At 39.2% G+C, this 20582-nt stretch overlaps 1 non-coding gene across 1 annotated transcript; it reads left to right on the plus strand.

The window, feature by feature from the left end:
- The first annotated feature begins 17233 nt into the window (after positions 1-17233).
- LOC126024811 (small nucleolar RNA SNORA51) lies at positions 17234-17366 on the plus strand. The gene has a single exon (XR_007500911.1). It is a non-coding gene; the product is annotated as a small nucleolar RNA SNORA51 (small nucleolar RNA).
- The last annotated feature ends 3216 nt before the right edge of the window (positions 17367-20582 follow it).

Raw genomic sequence — 20582 nt, forward strand, 5'->3', positions numbered from 1 at the left:
AAGTGCTGGGAATCTGGGTACCATCATCTATTTTTTTCCTGTTTGAACTTTCCCTATACGGGCTGAGTTTTCACATACAGCAGGAGACCTAGGAAATGGATAGGATAGGGCGTAAGGACGCTCGAGTTGATCCTTAGCACTCCTTTGCCCTTGTGTAAGAATCCTGCTTGGTTAGTGGAGAATCACATTGAGCAGCCCTGAGCCCCTCTTCATCCAACACCCTCTCCCCCAAAAAGGGAGCAGCAATAATCAAGATAAAATAAACTCTACTACTATGTTTGGTACCACTTTCAAAGGTACAGTGAAACTACTTTCTTTACCTTTGTTTTTCACAGTGATTGTGTCTTTGCTTCACTAAAGACAAGACAGGCCCCGATTTAGAAAACTGGTTAAGGAATTTAAAGTGGAGAGGGGATGGTGCCAGAGTGTAGGAGTTCCCTTGTAGGCCTTTCTTGCAATCTGTTTTTGTTCAGTCCCTTGTGGCAGCCTCAGAACTGGGCAGTGAGTTCCAGCCCGAGTGGCCAAGGATCACTGGCACCTCCCAGTTTTTTCCCACAGTAAAGATTTGGAGAGTAGTTTTTAGATGAAGCAGGAAGTTTAGACTACAGGATTCCTGCCTTGTTTGCCACTAGTATCTCTGCATAGTGAACTAACCCTGTCCTGATGACTGTGCATCTGCACTATATTCACTGTTTTTCCTCCTCAGCTGTGGACTGAGATGGCATTTCAGATTTATTTTTCCCTTAACAAATCCCTTAGCTGAGAATTTTCTACCACCCGTCCCTGAGCAGGCCCTCAGCAGTTCCTGACTACTACACTGCCCAGAATATAGACCCTGATGCTAATCCAGTCAGGCCATCACTCTGTCATTCCTCAGAGTGGTTGGGCCCATGAGAACTAGGAGCTTTGAGCAAAAGAGGCCTAGGGAGGATCTGGATCCTTATGTCTTATCTCCTCTGTGACTTGGTTAAAGGAAATTTGAGTTGTCCAGAACAAAAGGATCTAAAATGTTCTTTATTGGTCTAGAATTTTGGTATTTTCTCCAGAATTCTGAGGATCATGGGTAGTGACCCTCATGAGTAAGGTCCTTTACACCTATTTGCAGATAAGACCAAATTAACCTTAGAGTTTAATATTGATCTCCAACACATGGCACTATATAGTTGTTTAAGATTTATTGAAAATTATATACATAGTTTACTAATTTATAGCATGGCTTTTAATCTGTGACTGATGGTTCATTCACAAATACTGCGATCTCTAAGCATTTTATTAAGCCAGAAGAACACATCTGCCCCATTGTCCACTTGTCCTTACATCTCATCATTCAGTTTATCATTAGGTTTGGGCAACTGCCAATTTCCTTCTTTTTTATTATTTATTTTATTTTTTTGTTTGTTTGTTTGTTTGTTTTGGAGCCACAGCTGGTAATGCTTAGGGGTTATTCCCGCTCTGCACTCAGGAATCACTTCTAGTAGGCTCAAAGAAACATGTAAGAATCAAGGAATATCGAGTGCAAGTCAAACACCCTACCTGCTGTGTTATTGCTATGGGCTTTTTTTTTTTCTCTTTTTCTTCCTCTTTTTCTTCCTTTCTTCTACACCCTGTAGTTCTCAAAGCTTAATCCTGGCTCTGTCTATGCTCTGAAATTACTTCTGGCAAGCTAAAGGGACCAAATGGGTTACTGGAGATCAAACCCGGGTCAACCACATACAAGGTAAGTGCTTTTCCCACTGTACTGTCTCTTTAATAAAACCATGTTAATTTATCTTCTATGTGAATTCCTTTTCTAAATGTCATGTAAGTAGGATCTGATAGTGTATGTCCTTGTACTTGTTTTGAGTGAGTGCTTTGCACTCTGGAATGTTTCTGAGGTGTGTTCATCTTGTCAGTTTTGTGCCTGTCTCTTTGCATTGACATATATGGTTCTCAAGCTTGTTGACTATGTCTTCCATCAGTATTTAGGCCTAATTGGCCACCTAGTAAGTCTTAGCCTCACAGAAAAACTGCACAGTTTATCATTCAAACTATAGGGGGAAAAAGACCCAGAAGCAGATTCCTGCCCTGTTGTGTCTTTCATTTGAGGCACAGATGCCCAGTAATTGCCTCCCCTCAGATCTTAATGATAGATTTTAAAGGCAGAACAACACCTTCGTGCGTTGTGAAGTTCTGGGCTCAAATCCCAGCACCATCAAAAGTTTCTGCTAATATCCCTCTCAAAGGTGAAAAATCAAAAGCTTACCTTCTAAGGCCAGACATGAAGCAGGGATGACCATTTTTGCCACCATTAAAATGAAATGGTGCCAGAGAAATAGCACAGTGAGTAAATAGGGCATTTGCCTTGCACATGGCTGGGCCACATTCTATCTCCAGCATATGATATGGTCCCCAGAGCCTGCCAGAATAAGATATGGTCCCCTGAGCACTTTCAGGTGTGGCCTAAAATCACCCAAAATTTTAAAAAGAGTTTTGGAAGACTTGGCCACAGCAGTTCGACATGAAATGAAAAGCAGAGATACTTAACAGTTTCTGACCAATCTCCTTGATTAACATCACATCAATGCAAAAATTTCCAGTAAAATTTTAGCAAACTGAATCCAACAGCATATCAGGAAAAAAGCATGTACCATGATCAAGTGAGATTCATCCCAGAGATGCAAGAATAGGTCAAAATACATTAATTAACATGATGCACACTATCAATAAGAAAGTTATATGGACATACTAATTGATGCAGAAAGAGCATTTGTCTGGATCCAATATTCACTAGAATAAAAACCCTTGACAATGTAGGGAACTTTCTTGAAGATAGTAATGACTATCTCTAGCAAGCCCACAGTGAGTATCACTTTTTCGTTTGCTTTTGGGTCACGCTGGTGGCACTTGGGTTACTTCTGGCTCTGTTCTCAGAAACTACTTCTGGTAGACTCGGGTCATATGGCATCCAGGCAGGGATTGAAAGTTGTGTGTAAGGCAAACACATTACATGCTCTACTATTGCTCTGGCCCCTTCCATTGTCATTCTTAGTGGTGAAAAACAGAAAGCTTTCCCTCTGAGAACAGTTAAGGATGCCACTATCTCCATTTTTATTCAACATTGCATTAGAAATTCTAGCAATGGTAATGAGGCAAGAAAAAAATTAAAATTGGTAAAGTCAAATCACTATTTGCAGATAACAAGATTAAATAGAAGACCCCAAAGAGTCCACAAAACTTTTAGAAACAAGCTAATACAGCAAAGTGGTTGTATTCTTATATGAAAATAATAAGAGAAGTATATGATCAAAAAGTCTATCCCATTCAAAATAAGGTTCAAAAGCATCAAGAATTGAGGAATCAACTTAAGAGAGAGATCTATGAAAACTTTAAGTCACTTAAAGATAAGACATTAAAAAGTAGAAACATTCAGCCATGCTTTGGATGCAGAGTATTGTCAAGATGACCATCCTACGTAAATCACATTATGTAGAGGTAATGCAGTTTCCATTCAAATATAGATGACGGGCTTCAAAGCCTAAAACAGTCAATAATAATGTTTTAAAGAATCATAAGAGAACCCAAAGACAAAAATATTCTGGGAGGTATCTCATTTCCTAACTTGAAAATATACTAAAGTAGTGAGCAAAACAACATAGTACTGGGATAAGTGGACTGACCAATGGGTCAGAACCAAATACCCAAATACAAATCCCCCTATATGTGGCAAACTGATTTTTGACAAAGTAGCTGAGTCCATGAAATGGAGTGAAGTTATCTTCAAATGGTGCTAGGAAAACTATGTTTAAATTAAAACTGGATCTGTGTCATACCTTAATAAGTCAATTTAAAAGTAAAAAATGTTTAGGTCAAAATTGATAACATTGAGGAAAATACAGGCAGAATCACTCTAAGATTTGGGCCTCAAAGTTTTCTTCAAATTATAGACCATTGACAAAGGCAACAAAATAAAAATAAATGCACTATATAAAATTAAAGTTTTGCATGGTAAAAGAAATATAGACATGGGGCCAGAGTGATAGCACATTGAGTAAGAGCATTTGTCTTACTACACTCGACACAGGTTTGATCCCCAGCATCCCATATGGTCAGCCGAGCTTGCCAGGAGTGGATTCTGAGCACAGAGCCAGATATGGCCCAAAAACAGTAGGGAGAGGAAATGAACAGATGCTTTTCTGAAGATGGGAGGCCGATAGACACATAGAAAGAGTGCTAGAAGGAAAATCAAAATTACAATGAGATTATTTCACACCAGTAAGAGTATAAAAATAATAGAAACTGTTGGTGAGAATGTGGTGGAAAGGGAATTCTTGTCCTCTGTTAATGGGGATGTCAGATTCAACCCCTATGGAATAGAGTACAGTGATTTCTCAGTGAAGTAGGAATTGACCTTAACATAACCAAGTCCACTCCTGATTTTCTATCCTCGGGACATAATATAATTTAAGAGAACATTTGCAGAGCATTATTCATTGCCGCACTTAGCACTGCAGACTCAGCTACATGTCCACTGAAAAATGGGTAGATATGAAGATGTGTTATATATACACGGTGAAATACCGTGCAGTTTCAAAGAACAATGAAATCAGTTCACTGCAACTTGGATGGAACTTGAAGAGATGTTCAATGTACTAAGCCAGAAGGACAAATGGGATGATCTCATTTACCTGGTATATAGAATTATCTCAATTGGATAAGGGATTGCAAAGTATTAATTGCATTATTAATTGATTATCCTTTACCCCCTGTGTGTAAGGACAGGGAAGGAAATAAATTGATAAGAAGAGGCATACTGAAATAAATGGATGGGGCCAAGAAGTAGGGGTCTTGGCACATGTAGAGATCTAAACCACAGAACCAACAATGAGACCATGAGATTCAAGCTACGACAATTTGAAAGTGAAAAATGAAAACACAAATTGTCATTATTTGAAAATAATGTTTTTAACTCTAAATATTCCACCAAAGTTCTTCCAGAAACAAATACTTGCAATATAACTGGTTATAATTCAATACACAGATTTGTTGTATTCCAGCATGTAAATAATGAATTAGAATTAAAAATACATGGTAATTTGTAAAAATCACTAAAAAGAAAGAGGACACAAAGAAATAGAAAAATAATTCTGGAGCTGGAGCGGTGGTGTAAGTGGTAAGGGTTCTGCCTTGCATGCTAACCTAGGCTGGACCACGGTTCAATCCCCCGGCATCCCATATGGCCCCCAACCCAGGAGCAACTTCTGAGCGCATAGCCAGGAGTAACCCCTGAGCATCACAGGGTGTGCCCCCCCCCAAATTTCATAGTGACTAGAATACAAAGGCCACCCATAGAATGGGAGTTATTTTTTACCCAATACCCATCAGATAAGGGGCTAATATCTAAGAATTGCAAGGTACTGGTAGAATTTTACAAGAAAAATAATCTAACATCAGAAAATGGAGAGAAGAAATGAACAGACAATTCCTCAAAGAAAAATATAAGTGCCCAGACACATGAAAAAATGCTCCACATCACTAATTATCAGGGGGATGCAAATTAAAACAACTTTGTGGTACCATCTCACACCACAGACTGCACACATCACAAAGATCAAGAATAATTAGTGCTAGCTGGCATGTGGGGAGAAAGGAACTCTCATTCACTGCTGGTGGGAATGCCGTCTAGTTCAGCCTTTGTGGAAAACAATATGGAGATTCCTCAAGAAACTGGAAATTGAGTTCCCATATGATCCAACCATACCACTCCATACCACTATATATAGGAATATATCCTAGGAACACACACACACAATACAAAAATACCTTCTGCACACCTATATTAATTGCAGCACTATGTACAATAGCCAGAATCTGGAAACAACCCAGATGCCCAACAGATGAGTGGCTAAAGAAACTGGTACATAAACACAATGGGATACTATGCAGCCATCAGGAAAAATGAAGTCATGAAATTTTCTTATACATGGATGGACATGGAAACTATTATGCTAAGTGAAATAAGTCAGAAGCAGATAATACACAAAATAGTGTCATCTATGAATTCTAAGAAAAAGACATTATTTAATAATACCCTGATACAATAGAGATGAGGGATGGAAGGACCAGCCCACGATATGAAGCTTACCACAGAGTGGTAAGTTCAGTTAGAGAAATAACTACAATGACAACTATCATGACATGGTAGTGAGTGAGAAAGATAATGCCTGTCTCAAATACAGGCAGGAGATGCAGGAGGAGGGAGATGGAGAGCATTGGTGGAAATGTTGCACTGGTGAAGGGGAGTGTTCTTTTTTTTATTTTAACTAAAACCCAACTACAAACATGTTTGTAATTATGGTACTTAAGTAAATATAACAAAAAAGAAAAATATTCCATATTTTAGAAGAATTAGCATTGTTAAAATGACCAAAGCAGCACACATTCAGTTTAATCCCTATCAAGGTTTTAATGTCATTCTTCAAGAACATAGAATAGGTACTATAGAAATTTACATAGAACCACAAAATGATCTGGATTCTCAGAGAAAATCTGAGAAAAAAAGATTGGAGATACGTATGTCTTTACTTGAAACTATAGTTATAATAATCAGATCAGCAGTACTAGAGTTTAAACAGACTTAAACCAATGGAAGCAAACTTTCATGAAAAGGGACCTGAGAATCTTCTGTTTGTTTGTTTTTTTTTGTTTTGATTTTGGTTTTGGGCCACACCTGGTGACACTCAGCTGTTACTCCTGGCTATGTGCTCAGAAATTGCTCTTGGATTAGGGCAGGAGACTAGGGTTCGACTGGTGGTGTGCAAGGCTTATGCCATTCCACTGCGCTATTGCTTTGGCCCCAGGACTTGGGAATCTTAAGTAGAGGAAAGCCTCTTTGTAAAAAAAAAATCAATTAGCCATGTGCAAGAAAATAAAGCTTGGTTCATATATATGTGGGACATTAATTTAAAATGGATTAAAGCAGGGGTCTCAAACTCAATTTACCTGGGGGCCACAGGAGGCAAAGTCGGGGTGATCCTTGAGTGCAAAGTCAGTAGTAAATCTTGAACATTGGGATGTGTGACCCAAACAACTAAAACAAAACAAAACAAAAAAAGATTCCTCTAGGGCAGGGCCACAAAATGTTGTACGGAGACCCCTGGATTAAAGGCTTTTATTGAACCCAAAACCATAAAATATATCTAGAAAATATTGGCTTCAAAGGAACTTTAATTTGTTAACTTCATTAGTAAATAAAACAAAAATATATTGCAATGCAGATAACTAAAAAGTCAATTGTACTACGAAAGGAATGGGCTAAAATAAGACAGGGCAAGAATAGTACCCTTCCTACATATGAAAGAGATAACATCAAGATAAATAAAAAAAGGGGGGGGGACGAAAAGATAACATGGAGGTAAGGTGTTTTCCTTTCATGCAGAAGGATGGTGGTTCGAATCCCGACATCCCATATGGTCCCCCAAGCCTGCCAGGAGCGATTTCTGAGCTTAGGGTCAGGAGTAGCCCTGAGCGTTGCCAGGTATGACCCAAAAATAAAACAAACCAAAAAAAAGATACATAAAAAAATAATGTCCAAGATACATAAAAAAACATGAAGAGAGAAGCGATATAGGAACTTTCTTAACGAAGACAGATGGGAAATCTCTCCTGTGCCTGTCTGTATTTCTTGAATACCTGAAGATCTCAGAGGCTGAGGGAGCGCACCCCCAAAAAACTGCATTCTGAAGCTGCCCAGCGAGTGAGTGAGTAAAGTCTGGCTGTGGGGGTCGCCAACCAATAAGCTGAGCTCTCTGGCCTGCGGAGGCTCCGCCCTGCTGTGCCTTTAATCACTCTGAGGACTTCAAGGGAAATCTCTCCTGTGCCTGTCTGGGTTTCTTGAATACCTGAAGGTCACCTCAGAGGCCTAGGGAGCACACCCCCAAAAAACTCTCAACTAGAGGCAGCAGGAGAGCGTGGCCACTCTGATTCACTTCGCGGCTGTGCACTCTTTCTAACCAATGAACCCCACCACAATACGCAGGAAAAACCACATTACAAGTGTGACAATGGGGAAACCTCACAGGCAAACACCATGCACAGAGTATGAAAACCTCATTGGATGGCCTTGCCAGCAGGGTAACAGCAGCTGACGAGAGAATTGGAGTGCAGGACGATGAATTACAGAAAAACTCAACACAGCAGAAGAAACTGGAAAAGAACCTTAAGACAAATGAACAGGCAATGGAAAAAGTACTCAAGGAATGAGAACAGATAAAAATAGAAATCTTTGATAAACTCAACAGAAACAACATAAGAATCCTTGGAGTCCCAGAGACCCAGGTAGGAGATCTCCAGGAAGAATCAACTGTCAAAGACATCATCAAAGAGATAATCTCAGAGTTAAAGAATACATGCAATCAAATCCTGCATGCCCGAAGAGTATCAGCTAAAAGAGACCCAAAGAAAAACACCCCAAGACACATCCTCATTACAATGACAAATCCCACAGATAGAGATAGAATACTGAAAGCAACAGGATCAAAAAGGAAAATTACATTTAAAGGAGCATCCCTAAGACTTATAGCAGACATGTCACAAGAAACTCTCAAGGCCAGAAGACAGTGGTGTGATATTGTGACAAGACTGAATGAAATGAATGCCTCACCGAGAATACTGCACCCAGCCTGACTCACGTTTAGGTTTGAAGGAAGGATACATAGCTTCATGGATAAACAACAGCTCAGAAACTTCACAGATGAAAAACCAGCCTTAATGGAAAAACTGACAGGTCTACTTTAAGACGAGAGACCAACAAACACAGCAAACTTACCTACAAAGATGACATTAAATCCTATGACAATCATCTCCCTCAATGTCAATGGACTAAATTCACCAATTAAAAGACACAGAGTGACAAAATGGTTTAAAAAGATGAATCCAACCTTCTGCTGCCTACAAGAAACACACCTGAATAGCCAGAACAAACATAGACTCAAAATCAAAGGCTGGAGGAAAATCATCCAAGCAAACAACACCCTTAAAAAAGCTGGGGTGGCCATATTAATATCTGATGACACCAACTTTATACTCAGAAAAGTGGTAAGGGACAAAGATGGGCACTATGTACTAATCAAGGGATATGTGCAATAGGAAGAAATCAGACTATTAAACATATATGCATCCAATGAGTGCCCAGTAAATTATCTAATAGAGTTACTGACAAATCTGAAAGACATCAATAATAACACAATAATTGTGGGAGACCTCAACATGGCCCTATCAACACTTGATAAGTCAACCAGACTGAAACCCAACAAAAACATACTAGCCTTGAAAAGAGTAATGGAAGAAAGAGGACTAGTGTGTGTGTGTGTGTGTGTGTGTGTATATATATATATATATATATATATATATATATATATATATATATATATATATATATATATATATATATAGGACATTCCATCCAAAAAAACCTGGATACATATTCTTCTCCAATGTACATAGGTCATTCTCCAGGATAGACTACATGCTGACACATAAAACATACCTCCATAAAATCAAGAGGATAGAAATCTTGCAGGCTACCTTTGCTGACCACAAGGCTCTGAAATTAGATGTGAACTACACAGGCACACAAAAGAAAATCTTTAACAATTGAAAATTAAACACCCTGCTACTGAACAACCAGTGGGTCCGAGATGTAATCAAAGAGGAAATCAAAACTTTCCTGGAAACATGATAATGAAGACACAAACTGCCTGAATCTATGGGACACAGCAAAAGCGGTCCTGAGAGGAATATTTATAGCTCTACAAGCACACATCAGGAAGGAAGAAGGAGCATACCTGAATAACTTAATGACGCAGCTCATAAAATTAGAAAATGACCAACAAAAGGAACCAAAAATAGGGAGACATAAAGAAATAACAAAGCTGAAAGCAGAAATCAATGAAGTGGAAAACCAAAAACAATCCGAAAGATCAGAAGTTGGTTCTTTGAAAAAATAAACAAGATTGATAGACCATTGGCAAAACTCACAAAGAAAGAAAGAGAAACCTGATAAACTGTATTAGAAATGAAAAGGGGGGCCCGGAAAGATAGCACAGTGGCGTTTGCCTTGCAAGCAGCCGATCCAGGACTAAAGTTGGTTGGTTCGAATCCCGGTGTCCCATATGGTTTCCCGTGCCTGCCAGGAGCTATTTCTGAGGAGACAGCCAGGAGTAAACCCTGAGCACCGTGGGGTGTGGCCCAAAAACCAAAAAAAAAAAAAAAGAGAGAGAAAAAAAAAAAAAGAAGGGCCCGGAGAGATAGCACAGCGGCGTTTGCCTTGCAAGCAGCCGATCCAGGACCAAAGGTGGTTGGTTCGAATCCCGGTGTCCCATATAGTCCCCCGTGCCTGCCAGGAGCTATTTCTGAGCAGACAGCCAGGAGTAACCCCCGAGCACCACTGGGTATGGCCCAAAAACCAAAAACAAACAAACAAACAAAAAAAAGAAATGAAAAGGGGGAGATCATGACAGATATTGCAGAGATCCAAAGGTTCATCAGAGACTACTTTGAGAAACTTTATGCTACTAAATATGAGAACCTAGAAGAAATGGAAAAATTCTTGGACACTTATAACCTTCCACAGTTAAGTAAGGAGGATGTAGCATATCTAAACACCCCCATCAGGAAATTGAAACTGTAATCAAACATCTGCCCAAAAAGAAAAGCCCAGGCCCAGATGCATTTACTAATGAATCCTTTCAAATCTTTCAAGAAGAGCTACTACCAATCCTAGCCAGGCTCTTCTATGAAATTGAAAAAACGGGAACACTCCCAAACAACTTTTATGAAGCCAACATCACCTTGATACTAAAACCAGACAGAGATGCTGCCAAAAAAGTAAATTACAGACCAATATCCCTGATGAATGCTGATGCAAAGATCTTGAACAAAATCCTGGCAAATAGGATCCAATGCATCATCAAGAAGATCATACATTACGACAAAGTAGGTTTCATCCCAGGAAATCAAGGATGGTTTAACATCCGTAAATCTATCAACATCATACACAACATCAAGAACAAGAAAAATAAAAATCACATGATCATATCAATAGACACAGAGAAAGCATTTGATAAGGTCCAACACCCATTCTTGATCAAAACTCAGCAAGATGGGAATGAAAGGAACCTTTCTCAATCTAGTTAAAGCCATCTACAACAAGCCAATGGCAAATATTATCCTCAATGGAGAAAAACTAAAAGCCTTTCCTCTAAATTCTGGTACAAGACAAGGCTGTCCTCTCTCACCACTCCTCTTCAAAATAATACTGGAAGTGCTTGCTATAGAGATCAAGCAAGAAAAAGATATAAAGGGAATCCAGATTGGAAAGGAAGAAGTCAAGCTCTCGCTGTTTGCGAGATGACATGATACTCTACTTAGAAAACCCCAAAGACTCTACCAAATAGCTTCTAGAAACAATAGACTCATATAGCAATGTGGCAGGCTACAAAATTAACACACAGAAATCAATGGCCTTTTTATACACCAATAATGATAGGGAAGAGATGGACGTCAAGAAGGCAATCCCATTCACATTAGTGCCACGCAAACTCAAATACCTTGGAGTCAACTTGACCAAAGATATGAAGAACCTATACAAAGAAAACTATAAAGCCCTGCTCCAAGAAATAAGAGAGGACACACGGAAATGGAAACACATACCCTGCTCATGAATTGGCAGAATTAACATCATTAAAATGGCAATACTCTGCAAAGCATTATACAGATTTAATGCAATCTACTTAAAAATACCCATGACATTCTTCAAACACTTATGAAGTTCATCTGGAACAGTAACCATGCTCGGATAGCTAAAGCACTCCTAGGGAAAAGGAAAATGGGAGGCATTACCTTCCCCAAATTTAAACTTACTACAAAGCAATAGTTATCAAAACAGCATGATATTAGAATAAAGACAGACCCTCAGATCAGTGGAATAGACTTGAGTTCTCAGACAATGTTCTCCAGACATACAGTCACCTAATTTTTGACAAAGGAGCAAGAAATCCTAAGTGGAGCAGGGAAAACCTCTTCAACAAAAGGTGCTGGCAGAACTTGTTAGCCACTTGCATAAATGCGAACATAGACCGCCAGTTAACATCATGTACGAAGGTAAAATTCAAATGGATTAAAGACCTTGATATCAGACATGATACTATAAGGTATATAGAACAACACATCGTTAAAACACTCTGACATTGAGACTAAAGGCATCTTTAAGGAGGGAACTGCACTTACCAAACAAGTGGAAGCAAAGATCAACAGATGGGAATACATTAAGCTGAGAAGCTTCTGCACCTCAAAAGAAAAAGGGCCCAGGATACAAGTCACCCATCGTGTGGGAGAAACTATTCACCCAACACCCATCAGATAAGGGGCTAATATCCAAAATATATAGGACACTGACAGAACTTACAAGAAAAAAACATCTAATCCCATCAAAAAATGGGGAGAAGAAATGAACAGACACGTTGATAATAAAAGAAATACAAATGGCCAAAAGGCACATGAGAAAATGATCCTCATCACTAATCATCAGGGAGATTCAAATCAAAACAACGATGAGATTCCATCTCACACCACAGAGATTGGCATACATCACAAAGAATGAGAACATTCAGTGCTGGCAGGGATGTGGAGAGAAAGGAACTGTTATTCACTGCTGGTGGGAATGCTGTCTAGTCCAACCTCTATGGAAAGCGTTATGGAGATTCCTCCAAAATCTGGAAATTGAGCTCCCATTCGACCCAGCTATTCCACTTCTAGGGATATATTCTAGGAACACAAGAACACAACACAAAAACCCCTTCCTCACACCTATATATATATTGCAGCACTATTCACAATAGCCAGGCTCTGGAAGCAATCAAGATGCCCTTCAACAGACGAATGGCTAAAGAAATACTGGTACATATACACAATGGTATATTATGCAGCCATCTGGAGAGATGAAGTCATGAAATTTTCCTATCCATGGATGTACATGGAAACGATCATGCTGAGTGAAATAAGTCAGAGGGAGAGACAGAGATGCAGAGTAGTCTCACTCATCTATGGGTTTTAAGAAAAATAAAACTCATTTTTGCAACAATCCTCAGAGACAATGAGAGGAGGGCTGGAACTTCTAGCTCACTTCATGAAGTTCACCACAAAGAGTGGTGTGTGCAGTTATAGAAATAACTACACAGAGAACTACCATAATCATGTGAATGAATGAGGGAACTGGAAAGCCTGTCTGGAGTACAGGTGTGGGTGGGGTGGAATGGACGGAGATTTGGGACATTAGTGGTGGGAATGTTGCACTGGTGAAGGGGGTTGTTCTTTACATGACTGAAACCTAATCACAATCATATTTGTAATCAAGATGTTTAAATAAAGAAAAAAATTTAAAAAAGAAGACAGATGGGCAACAGACATGTGAAAATGCTGAAAAGTTTGCCAGGTGAATACAAACCAAAACTGGTGTGAGTGAGATACCACCTCATACTAGTGAGAATAGAAACAACCAGATCTTGACTAGGGTATGGGGAGGAAAGGATGCTCTTCTATTGTTGATTGTTTCTTTTTCTTTTTTTTTTATTTTGGTTTTTGGGTCACACCTGGCAGCGCTCAGGGGTCACTCCTGGCTCCATGCTCAGAAATCACTCCTGGCCGGCATGGGGACCATATGGGATTCTGGGATTTGAACCACCGCCCTTCTGCATAAAAGGCAAATGCCTTACCTCCATGCTATCTCACCGACTCCGTTGATTAAGTTTCATAGAAAACAATATGAGAATTTTTAGAGAATTGAAAATTAACCCCCCCAAAAGAAGGGGGCCGGGAATGTGGCACTAGAGGTAAGGTGTCTGCCTTGCAAGCACTAGCGTAGGACGGACACGGTTCGATCCCCTGGCTTCCCATATGGTCCCCCCAAGCCAGGAGCGATTTCTGAGTGCATAGCCAGGAGTAATCCCTGAGTGTCAAACAGTGTGGCCCAAAAAAAGAAGAAAAAAGAAAAAAATTAAACCCCTATGAGATCTAGCAATTCTACTCCTTGCGCTGCTATGCTAAGAAAAAATAAACTCAAAGATATATACCCTTGGCTTCTTTCTTTCCTATCTGGATTCCCTTGATATCTTTCTCTTGCCTAATCGCTATAGCAAGTACTTCCAGCACTATGTTAAATAGGAGTGGTGAGAGGGGGCAACCTTGTCTTGTACCGGAGTTTAGAGGGAAGGCTTTCAGTTTCTCTCCTTTGAGGATAATATTTGCCATTGGCTTGTGATAAACGGCCTTGACTAGATTGAGAAAGGTTCCTTTCATTCCCATCTTGCTTAGAGTTTTTTTTTTTATCAAGAATGGGTGTTGAACCTTATCAAATGCTTTCTCTACGTCTATTGATATGATCTTGTGATTTTTGTTTTTCTTCTTGTTTATATTGTATATTATGTTGATGGATTTATGAATGTTAAACCATTCTTGCATTCCTGGGATGAAACCTATTGATCATAGTGAATGATCTTGATAAGGTATTGAATTCTATTTGCCAGAATTTTATTGATGATCTTTGCATCTGTATTCATCAAGGATATTGGTCTGTAATTTTCTTTATTGGCTGTATCTCTGTCTGTTTTTTTTTTTATCAAGGTGATATTGGCTTCATAGATGCTGTCTGGAAATGTTCCCATTTTTTCAATTTCATGAAAGAGCCTGGCCAGGGTTGGTAGTAGTTTCTCTTGAAAAGTTTGAAAGAATTCATTAGTGAATCCATCTGTACCTGGGCTTTTCTTTTTGGGGAGACATTTGATTATTGTTTTAATTTCCTCAATAGTGATGGGGGTGTTTAGATATGTTATATCCTCCCTGTTCAACCATGGAAGATTATAAGAGTTCAAAAATTTATCCATTTCTTCCAGGTTCTCATGTTTCCTGGCATAAAGTTTCTCGAAGTAATCTCTGATTACCCTTTGAATCTCTGTAATATCTGTAGTGATCCCCCCTTTTCATTTTTAATATGGGTTATCAAGTTTCTCTTTCTTTGTGAGTTTTGCCAATGGTTTATCGATCTTATTTATTTTTTCAAAGAACCAACTTCTGCTTTCATTGATCTTTCGGATTGATTTTTGGATTTCCTCTTCATTGATTTCTTCTCTAAGCTTTGTTATTTTCTTTTGTCTCCCTATTTTTGGTTCCTTTTGTTGGTCATTTTCTAATTTTATGAGCTGCGTCATTATCATTAGATAGGAAAGGAAGAAGTCAAGCTCTCACGTTCGCAGATGACATGATACTATACTTAGAGAACCCTAAAGATTCTATCAAGAAACTTTTAGAATCAATAGATGCATATAGCAATGCAGCAGGTTATAAAATTAAGACACAGAAATCAATGACCCTTTAATACGCCAATACTGATAGGGAAGAAATGGATATTAAGAAGACAACCCCATTCACAATAGTCTCACATAAACTCAAATACCTTGGAGTCTACTTGACTAAGGATGTGAAGGACCTTTACAAAGAAAACTATAAAATTCTGCTACAAGAAATAAGAGAAGACACACGGAAATGGAAATCCATACTCTGCTCTTGGATTGGCAGGATTAATGTGAACCCTCTAAAGATACCCATGACATTTTTCAAAGAAGTGGATCAAGCACTTCTGAAATTCATTTGGAAAATAAACAACCACGAATAGCTAAAACAATAATTGGGAAAAGAAATATTGGAGGTATTACCTACCCTAACTTTAAACTGTATTACAAAGCAATAGTTATTAAAACAGCATGGTATTGGAATAAAGACAGACCCTCACAGTGGAACAGGCTTGAGTACTCAGAGAATGTTCCCCAGATATACCGTCACCTAATTTTTTATAAAGGTGCAAGAAATCCTAAATGGAACAGGGAAAGCCTCTTCAATAAGTGGTGTTGGCACAACTGGCTAGCCACTTGTAAAAAAGCGAACTTAGACCACCAATTAACATCATGTACAAAGATAAAACCCAAATGGATTAAAGATCTAGATATCAGACCTGAAACCATAAAGTATATAGAACAACATGTAGGTCAAACACTCCATGACATTAAGACTAAAGGTATCTTTAAAGAGGAAATCATACTCTCCAAACAAGTGAAAGCAGAAATAAATAAATGGGACTATATTAAGCTGAGAAGTTTCTGTACCTCAAAGGAAATAGTGCCCAGAATACAAGAGCCACCCACTGAGTGGGAGAAACTATTCACCCAATACCCATCAGATAAGGAGTTAATATCCAAAATATACAAGGCCCTGACAGAACTTTACAAGAAAAAAACATCTAACCCCATCAAAAAATGGGGAGAAGAAATGAACACTTTGACAAAAAAGAAATACAAATGGCTAAAAAGCACATGAAAAAATGCTCCACATCACTAATCATCAGGGAGATGCAAATCAAAACAACTATGAGGTATCATTTCACGTCACAGAGATTGGCGCACATCACAAAGAATGAGAACAAGCAGTGCTGGCGGGGATGTGGAGAGAAAGGAACTCTTATTCACTGCTGGTGGGAATGCTGTCTAGTCCAACCTTTGTGGAAAGTGATAATGGAGATTTCTCCAAAAGCTGGAATTTGAGCTCCCATATGATCCTGCTATACCACTCCTAGGGATATATCCTAGGAACATAAAAATAAAATACAAAATTCTCTCTCACACCTATATTCATAGCAGCATTATTTACAATAGCCAGACTCTGGAAGCAGCTTAGATGCCCCTCAATCAATGAATGATTGAAGAAACGATAGTACATATACATAATGGAATATTATGCAGCCATCAAAAGAGATGAAGTCACGAAATTTTCCTATACATGTATGTATATGGAATTTATTATGCTGAGTGAAATAAGTCAGAGGGAAAGAGATAAATACAGAATGGTCTCCCTCATCTATGGGTTTTGAGAAAAATGAAAAACATTTGTGTAATGATTCTCAGAGACAAAATAGAGGAGGACTGGAGGGTCCAGCTCCCATTTAGTGCAGAGATCGTTTAGTGCAGTCCCGGAAATAATTACACTGAGAACTATCATAACAAAATGTGACTGAATGAGGGAATTAGAAGGCCTGTCTAGAGTACAGGCCGGTGTGGGGTGGGGAGGAAGGACACTTGGGATATTGGTCATGGGAATGTTGCACTGGTGAAGGAGATATATATATTAAAAACTCAAAAAAAAAAAAAGATAAGACCTCCTAATTCTTACCACAGACAGTTTTCTTTACACTGACTGTATAGAAAGAGGAGGTACAGTAAATGCACCCCATATACACCTCAACACAGGCCCTTTGCCTGGTCTGTATTGTGAATTGAGGAACAAAAAAATAAAAAAAGATATATATATATATATATATATATATATATATATATATATATACATAGTTCATTGTAATGCTACATACAACATTATTGGACAAAGAAGCTATGGTGTTTGTGAATAGACAACGGGATACTACTCGGCCATAGCAAAGATGAATGCGTGGCTTTTGCTGTCATGCAGATTAGAAAGGTATGTGCTAAGTGAAATATGTCAGAGGAAGGACAAATAAATGGCAAGTGACTTCACTTGTTGTATAAAGAGAAACAAAACAAAGCAATGGGAAGTATCTTATGATGACAAACCCATGAGTTTTGAGTAGAGAACTGAGGTTTCTGGACATTGGGAGTTGAAGGGCTATATTTGGGTGAGGAAGTGAACTAGAGGTTCACTATAAACAGTGGAAAGTGGCATTTTGTTAGAGATTGAGGTGCAGTTACTACCCTAAAAGCACAAACATCAACATTATTTTCTTTTTAAATAAAGTAAAAGAAAGGGATGAACTTGCCCTAAACATCAGCCTCAGCACATGGCAGATATGGGCAGGCAGGTTCCACTATTGCATATGCCAGGCCTGGGTCACAGTTACAGACTGTTCATTAATGTACCCTGTAGTGGGCCAGTCTGACCCCAAAGAAACACCATATCTGGGTGTGAATGCTTGACATGGGCCATTACAGCAGTTAGCTAGGAGCCTCAGAGAGGGGAAACAGTGAAGAGGAAGAACAGGGAATGGCCAAATCAGGCCCTTATACCCTGTGCAGCTGAAGAGAAACAGACCTGGATGTGAAATCTCCAGCCCAGATAGCTTTTTGGTTCCCAACCTCGTCCACACAGGAGAAAAGGGTGTGCACGAGACATTGCAAGAGGATGCTTAGAAATGCCACCTGGGCTTCCTGCAGCCACAATCTGCAGCAGTCAGGACACTGGCAGAATATGGATAGTCAGACCCAGACTTTCAGGTATTCCTGGCTCATTGAGTGAAACAAAACAAAACAAAAACCTCAGATGTTTTGCATTTAATTCACTTGTCTGTTATATTATTGAAGTCTGATTTACATAGCATCAAACCCACTCTTCTGAAAGCTGCAGTTCATTGGGTATATATTCACAACATGCAGCCTGCGAGATCCAACTTTAGAGTACATGGCAGTGTTCCTCCTGCCAATCCACCTTGGTTCTAGTGAGGATGATCCTATGGCTTCAAGCAGTTTCCACTACTCTGCTGTGTGTGGTGTCTTGCATGGGCTGCTCTCACCCTCCCATGAATAGTCACACACTTGTCTTTAGTTTTTGTTGAGTCTTTGGAATCATTTCCTGGAGGGTTTCTGAGTCAAATGGATGGTGAAAATTAAGTGGTTTTGTTTTGATTTGGGGGGGCACACCCAGTGACACATGGGGGTTACTCTTGGCTATGCACTCAGAAATCGTTCCTGACTTGGGGACCATATGGGATGCCGGGGAATCAAACCATGGACCATCCTAGGCTAGTGCTGGCAAGGCAGACACCTTACCGCTCCATGCCACTGCTTCGGCCCTGAAATGTAAGTTCTCTAAATGATATCAAGTCTTCTTCTGAAGAGCTTGTATCATTTCATAGACCCTCCAATAACGTGTAAGGTCCTCTAGCTCCCCTTAGTCTCATCCACAGAGTGTCCTGAGAAAAAGTATCTTGGTCAAACTTCCTATTGCCCTTCTCATTGCAAATAAGCATAGCTGTCCTTAAAAAACTGCTTTGCAAGGAACTCTGTTATCACAACCTGCAACCAAAAGTGGGAAATCAGAATCATTCCAAGAAGACTCTTTAATAGACCCCCAAACAGAATAGCAGGTGCAGGAACTAACAATTTTGATGAGTTTAAACTGTGGCCATTAATATCTTTCAAAGTTGTTTATCCAGAAGCATTAAATCTAGTAATGAATGACTACAGAAGTTTTCAGGGTTCATTTGGAATCAAGACCATATCCTCCCAGTGGCTGGCAGAGTCAGTGTCTGGACAATGAAGAGGAATTAATGGCATCCAGTAAGTCACACTTCAGAATGTGACAGGGAAGCAGCATTTGGCATCAAGATCTGTGTCTTGTTTGTGAACAAACTCCTAATAATCCTTGTGATCTATGATCCCTCCGCTTGATAAGAAACAGACAACACGTCAGATGTGGACAAGCTGAAATATCTATAATCAACTGCCCTTAGTGGTTGCAGCCTCTTGCGGGTGACTAGGTATCAGCAGCCAGGTCTGGTTCTGGGACTTCCCTTTCCTGAGGAGTGTCTTCCTCATGTTGGGTTAAACTAACTGCTGTCTGGGTACCTCTCTGGTTTTTCTTCCTTATTTTCTAGAAGCATGTCCTTGAGTAACTTCCTCAGAAAGGGTAAATGGGGGGCGGGCAGGGAGAAGCTAGGTTTCTATTTGAACATTTCTGTATTCATTTCATGTTCTCGCCCATGATTGTAAACAAAATACAAGGTTACTGTAAGATTCCCTCAGAATTATGGAAGTTTTGACCCATTGCATTCTTTTATTTGGTTGTTGGCTGTATCTGTGTTTGATTTTTATTCTTGGGAACTGAAAACTTCCCTCTGGAAACAGTAAGACTTCCTTTCCTCATTGCTGTTCTGAATATATTTATTGTTTTCCTTCATTTATTGGACTTTCTTTTCAGTTATCTACTCACCAATCTTTCATTCAGAAGTCTGGTGACATTATTTGGTTCTGAGACACTTTTTTATTATTTTTATTCTCCACTTTTATTAATACTTCTATCTCAGGAACTTCTTTAGTTGGATGTTTCCCCTATTCAATTGTCTTTTTATTCAAACTAATGACATCTAGAAGCCAAAATGATAGAACAGTGAATAGGGATTTTGCTTTGAATGCAGCCAACCTGGGTTTTATTCCTAAGCATCCCATATGGTCTCCGGAACACTGCCAAGAGTTGTTCCTGAATGAAGAACCAATAGTAACCCCATGAACATCACCAAATATAGCCCCAAAATAAAAACAACAAAACTGTCTGTTGATTTAAAAAAAAACAGCTATTGTTAATGATCTCACCTGTAAAGACATCTGGTAAAATAGAATAGCATGTTTCAGATCAGTAAGAGCAATTTTAACTGCTATAAAACTGCAAAATAAGGGGCAAAGAGATGAGGCACCTGTTTATATGCACTTCCAACTCCCAGGATCAATGTCTGGCAATGCATATGCTCTTTTGAGCAT

The sequence above is a fragment of the Suncus etruscus genome, chromosome 12 (genome assembly GCF_024139225.1).
Source record: "Suncus etruscus isolate mSunEtr1 chromosome 12, mSunEtr1.pri.cur, whole genome shotgun sequence".
Classification (NCBI taxonomy): domain Eukaryota; kingdom Metazoa; phylum Chordata; class Mammalia; order Eulipotyphla; family Soricidae; genus Suncus; species Suncus etruscus.